Here is a 10,905-nt window from a genome sequence, read left to right as displayed (position 1 = left end):
CCTAATTAAACTAAGCTTTTATTTAAAAGATAAGTGGTTTTTGTCTTTATAAGATGACAACATGATTTGGTAACATTTAATTAATTCTATTAAATATGTACTTTAATACTTTGATTTCTTTGATTAATATCACAATACATGCTATAAGACACCTTACAATACTTATTTTATATAGAGGAGGAATCCAATTATTCCTAGAATAAGTGTATCTCTCCTCTTTTATATAACCTACACCGAAGTAATGCCTATATTTGTTTATCAGGGGTCTCTCTATGCAACCAACACACGTCTATTAGTAAAATGTAGTTTCAGTAAAGATAGTTTTTGAGAAGAAAAGCCACATAACATTGTTACATTAATACATATGCAATACATCACAACAACATTATAATTTCTACATTGGTGATGCCATTAAGGTAGATCACAATTTCAAACATAGAGAAATACATTGTAGGCTGATATAGGACATTAGATGAAATATGGAAATTAATTCCTACTTATTTAAGACACACTAAAAAGAAAGACTTAAGCAATCTATTTGGAAAACCAGAGAAGGTGGCCCTCAGGGAAGATGCGACACACTGGAGTAGTTCCAGGCTTGATTTTAAGCACTTGTAAAAACACATGGTTTGGATCCCATTCTGTTGTGTCTTTGTGGCATACAACTGTAGCTTTAACTCTAGTTCCATCTTCTCCCTCTAAAGGCATAAAATGCACAGTAATATTTGATATCTCATGACACATAAAGACAACATATGGTAATCCATAGGATGACAAACAATGACCTTATATTCTGCTAACAACCTTATTTTACTTTGTTTTATTGTTATTGTATATTCATTGTCAAAAGCAGCTATGATTGATAACGTGCCTTAAATTAAAAAATAACCTCATCAAGAACATGGAGGATTTTTCAAAAGTGATTTAATAATAATATATGATTAATTATCCCTTATTTTGCTTTGTTTTATTGATATTATTTTATTATTATTGTATATTCATTGTCAAAAGCTGATATGATTGATAACTTACCTTACGTTAAAAAAAACCTCATCTAGAACATGGAAGATTTTTCAAAAGTGATTTAATAATAATATATATGGTTATCCCCTATATCTTATTAAATATGTGTCATTTTTAGCAATTTCTTTCTTATTGAGCGAATCACTTATCAATCTTAAAACATATTTCTCAATGTATTAACTTATTTTTATTTAATTATTTTATTTTCTCATAACATATTTTTTTGGGAATTAGAACATTATTATTTTGTTTTTTTAAAAGAAATTAAGAACATTATTTCAAATCAATTGTTTTTATATACTTTTAAAATACCAATATATCGATGGTTTGAGTAATATTGGACTTGTAACTCTTAAGTAAGATTTAAGGATAAAGTTTTGTTGACGAAAAAAAATATAATTAGGAGAAAAGATCACTTCATTACTAAAGACAGAAACTGACTCAAAAATTATAATGTGTATGCTAGGAAATTGCTTATTACATTTTGGGTATGAGTGATGTAAATGATTCAAGAACAAGAATATAAGAAATTGTTTCCTAACACCCATTGTCCTGTTTTAATTAGAAAAAAATCATCCCATCAACCTCTTTGTTGTCATGCACATATTGTAAAAAGAATGGCATGCCTTTACTTATGAGTTAACACAAGGTCCATTTGTTTTCTAAATACTTAAGTAGGGAATCATTTTTTTCATTGTCAATACAACAAGGTCAATTCATTTCCTTTCTTTAATTTTCCATATTATTGCTAACTAATTTTAATTAATGAGTGTGGGATCAATTATGATTTCGACCTTCCCCATCCATTTTCATTCGTTAGTGCGGTAAGTGAACTTATGTTTTTAGCTTTGAATTTTCCTTTGTTCTTCCAAAAGACATAAATCAATAACTTTGCTTAGTCCTTTATTATATTTGATTGGAACCTTAATATTGTTGCATGTGTGCTCTATACTAGATACTTAGTGGGATAAGTGCTGGCAATCCTAGCTAGGCAAATTATGTTACTCAGATATGTCAAATTAAACACAATAAAACAAGTAATTGGTACTTAACATTCAATTACTTTTTAAAAAAAACAGTCTTGATAACATATCCTTTTTTATTACCTAAATTCAAATTGAGGATCAAGATAGTAAGTATCACGATAGAGGTGACAACTATTTTATCATCAAGCATGGTTACTAATTAATATTATCATAGTTAAGTTATTTATCCTTATTTGATTATGATTTAAGCCTTTTCTTGTTTATGCTTTAAATGCATGTTCTCACACTTTTGGAAAAAGCGCTTTCTACGATGATTTTTTAACCCATTTAAAGACGATTTTGAACCATATTTGAAATCAATATTGTGAAAAATAAAGACTTTTCACGATGGTTCCTAAAAAATGTCTTAGAAAAACTACCATTCTAAGACGGTTTTCTGAAAAATAACTTTTCTAAGACGGTTTTATGTTGAAAATCGTCTTAGAATGTATTTAAAAAAAACAAAAAAAAGAAGATTCCAAGATAATTTTTTAAAATTATCTTGAAAATTAGACTTTCTAAGACGGTTATTTGAAAAATCGTCTTAGAATCTTCGTTGTTTTAAAAAAAATCAAAAAAATTAAGGATTTTAAGACGATTTTTCAAATAATCGTCTTAGTATGTATATTTTCTAAGACAATTTTTTAAAGAATCAACTTAAAATGTTTTTTTTTGAAAAAAATATTAAAAATTCTAATAAAATAATAGAAAAAGGAAAATTCTAATAAAATAATACATGCATGTAACACATGGATTATAAATTTTGATAAAAGGAAATTTTTAATATAATAATAAAAGGAAAACTTTAATAAAATTTTAAGAACATCATATTATAAATTTGAACATGGACTTAAACATTGAAAAACAATAAAGTAGCCACTAGCGCAAGCGTCATTTTCCATGTTATTAACAACAAAATGCAGAAATAATTTGAATATGACATCTTACACAACCATGAATCTTCTCCTCTAATCTTTTCAATGTTTTGGCAACACAATCTTTAGTTGCTTGTAATAAAAAACAATTTCATTACGGCCAGGAATTCAATTTACAAATGTGTTTACTTGGGCTCTAATTTTCTCCATGAATAAATGCTCCATGACCACACACATGTTCTTGTTTCCCATTCACCATGTTTAGGGAACATTTCCAATACTATCTATTCGGTTCTTGATGATCAAAACAAAAGCTAACGTATGTAATAAATACATGTAGTTTTGTTATTATATGAAAAATGATTATTGCATGGAATCTCTCATAATGATAAGGAAAAACTTTACAAGACAATTTTAAATGTAAAGCATAATAATATGTCGCTACAACTACAACAGACAAACACATCTTAAAACTATTACTCATATTAAGCAAGCAAGCACTCACACAAAACAAGCAAAGATCGATATATAAGAAAGCCAAGTCTAACAACATGATTGAGAGTCATTATATATGTTCATGTTCATAATTAGTACTTAATTAGACATGCATCTCATTGTTTTGTTTGATGAAATATTATAACAAACCATAATGATACACAAATTAACTATAATTCAACCACCCTACAATGTCCATTTGTGTCTGCTGCAACTTAATTATCAAATAAAATATGGAGTCATATAAAGCTTAATAAACACATCACGGTTTTCATAAAATAGTCGAAGTCCAAAACCCTCAAATCCTCCATCCACCACCCTACCTTTTCATATATACAATCAAACAACATATTGATATTAGGGATCATGAATTTCCTTCTTCATAAACCAATTCGATTTAATGCCACTTACTATGAATCCCCCAATGGTAGTCCTATGATTATGCAGTCCAACATGGAGTTTGTTACCACAATAGAGGAAGAACCCATCATCAAGTCCAAAAAAAGAAACACAATTAGTACTAAGACAAAGAAGAGTATCTTCCTTGACATGGGAGGATTTGAGGGTACGTAACTATTCACAATGGAAGAAATAAAAGGAAACCAATTCTTAATGGTCTAACTAGTTATGCCAAGCTGTTGACTTTTGGTAAGTGTACAAATTGTCACAAGTAATAAAGTACTCGAAAGTCCGAGTGTCGAATCCACAGGGATTTTGTGTTGTAGTTATCTTGGATACTTTTCAATTTATAAGGGAATAAAAGAAAGAGTAGGAAACAAAATAGAAGGCAATAATAGTAAACTATAAATAAAAAGCAAAAGAATTAAAAGCAAAATAATTAAAGAGAGAATTCAATGGAATGCGAATGTTAGAACCTAGCATGCCTTGTTTGCCTAGGATGTATGAGTTTATGATTTTTCTTTATCAATTTAGATGATTCTATTCTACCCACATTTCTTCATTTACTTGCCTCTGATTCCTCACGATGACAAACCTATTTTATTCATCTATCTCCCAAATTCCTTTGCAAAGACTCAACAAATAAAATGCATGAAATATGAATTTTAGATGTTTGCAAGAATGCATGGGCATAAAATTATCATTCTATTCCTAGCAATGACTTTCTTATGAAATCCTTTCTTTTTGATCTATTAGAAGTTTCCCTCTTCCGACTGTCTAACCCCTACAATTAATGCATGCATACCATAAAAGCAGAAAAAATAATAGAATAGAAAAACCTGGAAAATAATCCTGCATTAATAAATATGAAGTACATCATACATCGCTTGGCTTTTTAGGCCTGTCAGGCCCTAACTAGGGATTTAGCCACTCATGACCATTTAGGGCTTTAAAATGAAAGGGGTGAAAGAAAGATGATAAAAAGAGAGAAGAGAGTAAGAATTCTCAGGCTTTAAGTAGTAATGAGAGTGCTCTGAGACTTGGTGTGTTTTCTCCTTGGCCTGACTCTTCATTTATAGCTGATGAAGTGGACTTGGGCTTGATTCAAAAAATATTCCTTATCTATCTTTTTTATATCTTTTGGATCTTGTAAATCTTATCTTTCGTATATCTACAAGTCATATATAAGAAAAATATTAATTCATATCTTTTAAGTCAAAAATAACTGCTAAATAAATATCTTTAAAGATATTTTCAAATTAGCTCATATTTAACAGTTATCAATATCTTTTAGATGTTGTAATCTTATCTTTTCATATCGCAAGCCATAAATAATAAAAGTATTAATTCTTATCATTTAAGCCAAAAATGACTGCTAAATAAATATTTTTAAAAATATTTTCAATATATTTTTATTATAAAATAACTCATATTTAACAGTTATCACAAGCCAAGGAAGCTCTTGGCAATAATGGGTCCTTCTGGCTGTGGCAAGTCCACACTTTTTGACGCTTTAGCAGGTGACAAATTAACTAAATTATTATTATTCTGAGTCATATATGCAAAACCCCCTAACTTTTCAATATGAAGCAGAAGCATAACACGCATGTTTTTTTTTATATGATAGATTAATAATTATTATATGATTAATTGAAACAATATATGTTGCCGGAAGATTGAGATCAAACATCAAGCATATAGAGAAGATTCTAATCAATGGCCACAAACAAGAACTGGCTTATGGAACATCAGTAAGGGAACATTCTTAAAAAGCTACATGTCTTGAAAATAACTAGCATGCATATTTTAAAAGGGAAAGATCAAGGATAGCCCATGTAAACACATTATACAATGATCGATTCACCTGTGGCCAGAGAGGGTGGCATGGTTGCACTCTATGTTGAGTTTGAATTCCCCTAGAGAATGAAAAGAAATGAGGTAGGGAGAAATTTGTAAATTGGATTAACATTGTTCTTAATGGAGAAAATTAAAGCAGTATTTTAAGTGTGATATATATTCGAGTCATACAGAGGCTCGTCCTGCTTTGTTAGTTTGGCTCCGGTTAAATTAAGCATTTAAAGCAAAGGTAAAGATCATAATATATATATATATATATATATATATATATATATATATATATAAGCACATCAAGAAAGTTATATACAGTTTAAAATCTTAATTTGCACTGTCTAACAACATAAAATTTTAAATGTGGAAAGATATCACAAGTAAATAATTTACTTGTAAGTCCATATTTTCATAAGAAATTAGTTGAGGTTGCAGCATCCCAATCATACATGGAGGAATATAAATTTAATAAAATAGGTGCTGCAAAATTATTGATTGAACTTGTAAGAGTCATACTGGTGTTTTGTAGGTTCTTGTGGCTTTGGTTTGATTAGAAATGTCCCTAAAATCATACAAGGAAAGGGAATTAGACAAGGAAAAAATGCCTTAATAAGGGAAAAAGAATAGAAAAATATTTTTCATTCATATTTTGGTGCAGTAACATACAAAGATTAAAAGAAAACACAAAACATCTATGTTTCATAAGTTAGTTCTATAAAATAGTAGAGATGGTGAGAATTCTACAAAAAGTTAACATTGAATCCAATCTTCTTTTTGTATGCAACAACAGCTTCAGAAAACCTAGCCCGTAACCAGGTAAATAAACAACAATAATTAGGAAAGATACAACATGACTGCAAATAAGAAGACAAGCATTTGAATTTCTTGGTGTAGGCAATGGATTGCCACAAGTTCATCACTCGGTGTGTCATTCTTTTAATATGAGATCCAAGTTTGCCTTAGATTCCTGTGATAAAGACAACAAGTGCAATCCTATAACTCAGAAAGCAAATTTAAAAATGTAGCAGCAGAGTATTAATCAACAAAGTACATTCCACCAACTATGATCATAACTGAATATTCCATATATAAAAAAAAGTAAGCATATGCCACTGCATCTCACACTTTGATCCTGTCTAAGAATTGCAATTAAGTGAAGAAACTTAAATATTGACTCACCTCGAGTTTTTCCATCAAGGGCTATATCCCTGTCGTGGAAGCACCAAAAATTGACACCGAGTTTGCCAATGAACTCAAAGTTAGCTCTCACTGTGTTAATTAAGAGAATTTTATTTTGTGACACAAACAAATATCTTAATTACAGGAGTCTACTTCCGTAAATGCCCAGCAGTAAGGATCCACACAAAAATTGAAACTAAAATCAACCATCCAATTACCATAATAAAAATTCCCAAGTAACTTAATTAACTTGAAACCAAACAAAAGGTGTTGTCCAAGCTTCAAAAGCAGCTCATAACAAATAATATAAAGGAAAATGATCGACAAAACTAACATAATCTAGGAGTGTAGGTCATCCAGTCACTTTCTTCAAGGGCAATTTATGATGAAGCACCACTTCAAAGAGCACTCTTCTTCTTGCTTGTTGCCAATTGGGTCTCAACCTACAAGAGCAACAATAGATAAGAACTTGATGCAAAAGAAAAAAAAAAGTCAATATAATGTTTAACAGAGAAATGGTCAATCATTACCTTTTTCTTCACTGGCTCTTCTCAGATAATATCAGCTCAATGTGGCGTATAGATGACATGTAAGCTGCAAAAAAAAAAAAAGAAGACTCTCAACATAAGTACGTGATAGTAATCCATTAAGTTAGTGATATTAACAAAATCAGCAACATACGTTGATTCTTCCATGAGCTCTGTAGGTGCGGCGTCTTTGTTTCTATGCTTGATTAACATGGATAAGAGAAATGTATAGAGCATTGACATCCAAACCTTTCACCTATGGCAAAGCAAAACCAAAAGTATAATGACTTTGAATTTTGACTTAAAATAATCATATGAAAAATCAAATCAAATGCTTATACAGGACATACTTCAGCATTCTTCAGCAAATCCATAATGAATTTAGTTGATTTGACGGGCCAGCATCCTTTCCCATTGGAGTGTGGTAAGTACCAAATTTCAGTTATTTTTGGGATTAAATTGTTAGCACTTATCCTTTGATTGTAATAGTCTTCTTATAAACTACCCTTAAATCTAGTTGTTTATATATATATATATATATATATATATATATATATATATATATATATATATATATATATATATTATACATGTACTAATATTGTTGTTTAAATATGAAAGATTTATCCATGATTTTGTAGGTTTTGATGGATGTTTGTTAGATCCAAAAACAAAGCCAAAAGGAAGGCAAAATGGCCTTTTCATGAAGGTTTTTGACCCTAAATTCGCCCAAACTAACATCTAGCTTGTCAAGGCTAAAGATGTAACTTCAGCCCTAAGCAAGCAACTCGTTAGAATTTGTCAAAGTCCTATGACGAATAAATGAAGTTCATAGTCACGAAGACATTGATCCTCATCAAAAGGCACACTCTGTTGTTGCAAACCTGTTATGATGAAAGAAATGATTTTCCTTCTAAAGTACAAGGCACACTAACCTATCAGCATGAACTTTACATGAAAAAGTGACGTGCATTTAATGTAAGCATTAAATGCTCCAACGAACTCAAACACTTTAGACGAAGATTAGAGTGAAAAATGAGACAATGAATACTTGGAGATGAATGTTATATATAAAAGAAGCTTTAAAGAAATAACGCACGAATCATCAACGTTAATCATTCTTTTATTGTTTCTTGTAAAGCTTTCTATAAATTCTCATAAACATACTAAGCTCTCAAAACACCTTGTATACCTTGAGAGAAAAAACTAAAAGTGTTGAGTAATATATTTGTCTATTAGACGATTATACTTTAGTCGGTGCATCCAACAAATATTGTTGATTTGTTTAGAGCCAACAATGGTTTAGTAGGACAAAGAATACTAGGATTTAAGTCAAGTTTAAGATAAAGCTTGCAAGTGTAAGAATTGAAAGAGACACTGAACAATATTTGTAACTTTGATAAGTTAGTTAAAACTTGGTGGTTGTCAAGAAAGTGAGACGTACACACACACATACATATATATATTCATCGGATCTTTTTCTTCTATATATATGTGATGACAGATCCAAGAGAGGCTCTTCTTTGGAATTCATTATTCATTATGTATATATAAGAAAAAAGGAAAAATTAAAATTAAAAATACTAATAAAGAAAAATAGTTTTGAGTTGATATATGCTTAATTTTCTTCTAGTAGTAGATTATATATCTAATTTTACCTATGAAATTAATAATAAATATTTTTATTAACCTTATTATTTATTAAAAGCTATATATTTAAATAATTATGTAAAAAAAATTGAATCCCCCTTAATGCAGTCTTGAATCTATCCTATATATATATATATATATATATAGTTAAATTACTCATTTGTTTCTTATAATTTCATGATTCTTACCTTTTTAATTCCAATAGTTTGAAAATGATTTTTTAGTTCTTATAGTTTATATTTTAATTCTCTTTTAATCCTTGTAGTTTAAAATTGTTCTTTTTAGTCTTTATAGTTTATATTTTAATTCATTTTAGTCCCTATAGTTTGAAAGTGATATTTTTAGTCCATATAATTTGTATTTTAATTACCTTTTAGTCCTTACTAATAAAAAATATATAAAAAAAATAATTAGCTACAAATTAGTTATAAATTATCAATTATTTTTTTATTACAAATTATCTTACGATAAATTAGTTACAAATTACTTGTTAATATTTTTGTAGTTAATTGTAATTGATAATATTACTCATATTTTAATGGTAAGGACTAAAATGAAATTAAAATATAAAATATAGGGACTAAAAAGACTACTTTCAAACTATATGGACTAAAAGAAAATTAAAATAAAAATTATAAAAATTAAAAAATTACTTTCAAAACTATAAGAATTAAAAAAGAATTAAAATATAAATTATAGGGATTAAAAATATCACTTTCAGAATCAAAAATATAAGAATGATAAAACTATAAAAATTAAATAAGTAATTTAACCTCTGTATATATATATATATGACTATTTCCTCCTAGGTCTATGGACAGGTTGAACCCCTGGCTTCGTAAACTCTTACACACTCCCTCTCTCAATGCTTCATCAACAAATTCAGAAACACAACAGTAGAGCATGCAAAAACCTTTGCAGAGACATAAAACAATATGGAAATTATAGAAATTGACAGAGTAAGTGTTGGTATTTAAGGAGAATAGGATAATGTGTTATATAGTTGTTGAAGGATGATGGTTGACACGTGGATTTAGGAGAAATGATTAGTAGAAAAGTTTTAGAAGAGAAGTAGCAGAGGTACGTGGCCGTATCTCTTGAACAATGGAAGAAGTTACACTGATTCTCCAACTCATTACATTAATTAAGGTACTGTAAAGCCTATGTGTAATCCTATGTAGGCAACTAAGGTAGGTGGCATGATATTTTAGAGATAGATTTTTTAGATTTATACAATAGTTTAGAATATTATTGTCTATAAATCTTTTTAAATTTTTTTTAATAATACTTTAATACTTTTCTAATACATTTAACTTTTACGCAAATCATAACATAAGCTTCAAGCACTTTTCTTTTTCTAGAATTTGCATCACCGTTCAACAGTACTAAGGAAGAACTACATTATTTATCAGCGATTACAACATGAAAATAACAGGAAAATACTAGCAAGTGAACAACAAAAATTACATAAAATATCTCTTAATTCCCAGAACTAAGAACCCAAGACAATGGTTGCACTTGCACCACACTCAGAAAATCACGTAACTCTGATGTGGATTCCTATTAGAAAAAGAGAATGCTAAAGAAAATAATAATGAAGTACACATTTGTATCAAACCTTCACCACCCTCCAATATCCCAATTCCTAACTACGCAAGAAATTAAGCCATAGAGAAAAACAAGGAATTACAAAATCCATGTAGGACCATTTCCTAACCTCTTTGGCCTCAACCCTCAAACTCTTAATTAGCTCTCCTCAGGGCATCAACCTTCCTTTCATTCCTGCAACACTTTGAGCTTCTTTGGATACAAAGCTTTAGGTGCTTTTGAAAGCTTTTAAGAGTTTCCCTAATGAAAAAAGTTCTATAATTTTCAGCAGAGAAA

At 29.2% G+C, this 10,905-nt stretch overlaps 1 pseudogene; it reads right to left on the bottom strand.

Annotated features, from left to right (window-relative positions):
* Positions 1 to 7,224: 7,224 nt before the first annotated feature.
* LOC113001855 (60S ribosomal protein L17-2-like) lies at positions 7,225 to 7,793 on the bottom strand (annotated as a pseudogene).
* Between the last annotated feature and the right edge of the window lie 3,112 nt (positions 7,794 to 10,905).

The sequence above is a fragment of the Glycine max genome, chromosome 6, assembly GCF_000004515.6.
Source record: "Glycine max cultivar Williams 82 chromosome 6, Glycine_max_v4.0, whole genome shotgun sequence".
In the NCBI taxonomy this organism is placed as follows: domain Eukaryota; kingdom Viridiplantae; phylum Streptophyta; class Magnoliopsida; order Fabales; family Fabaceae; genus Glycine; species Glycine max.
Note: the sequence above shows the minus strand (reverse complement) of the source record. Positions and strands in the feature narration are given on the sequence as shown.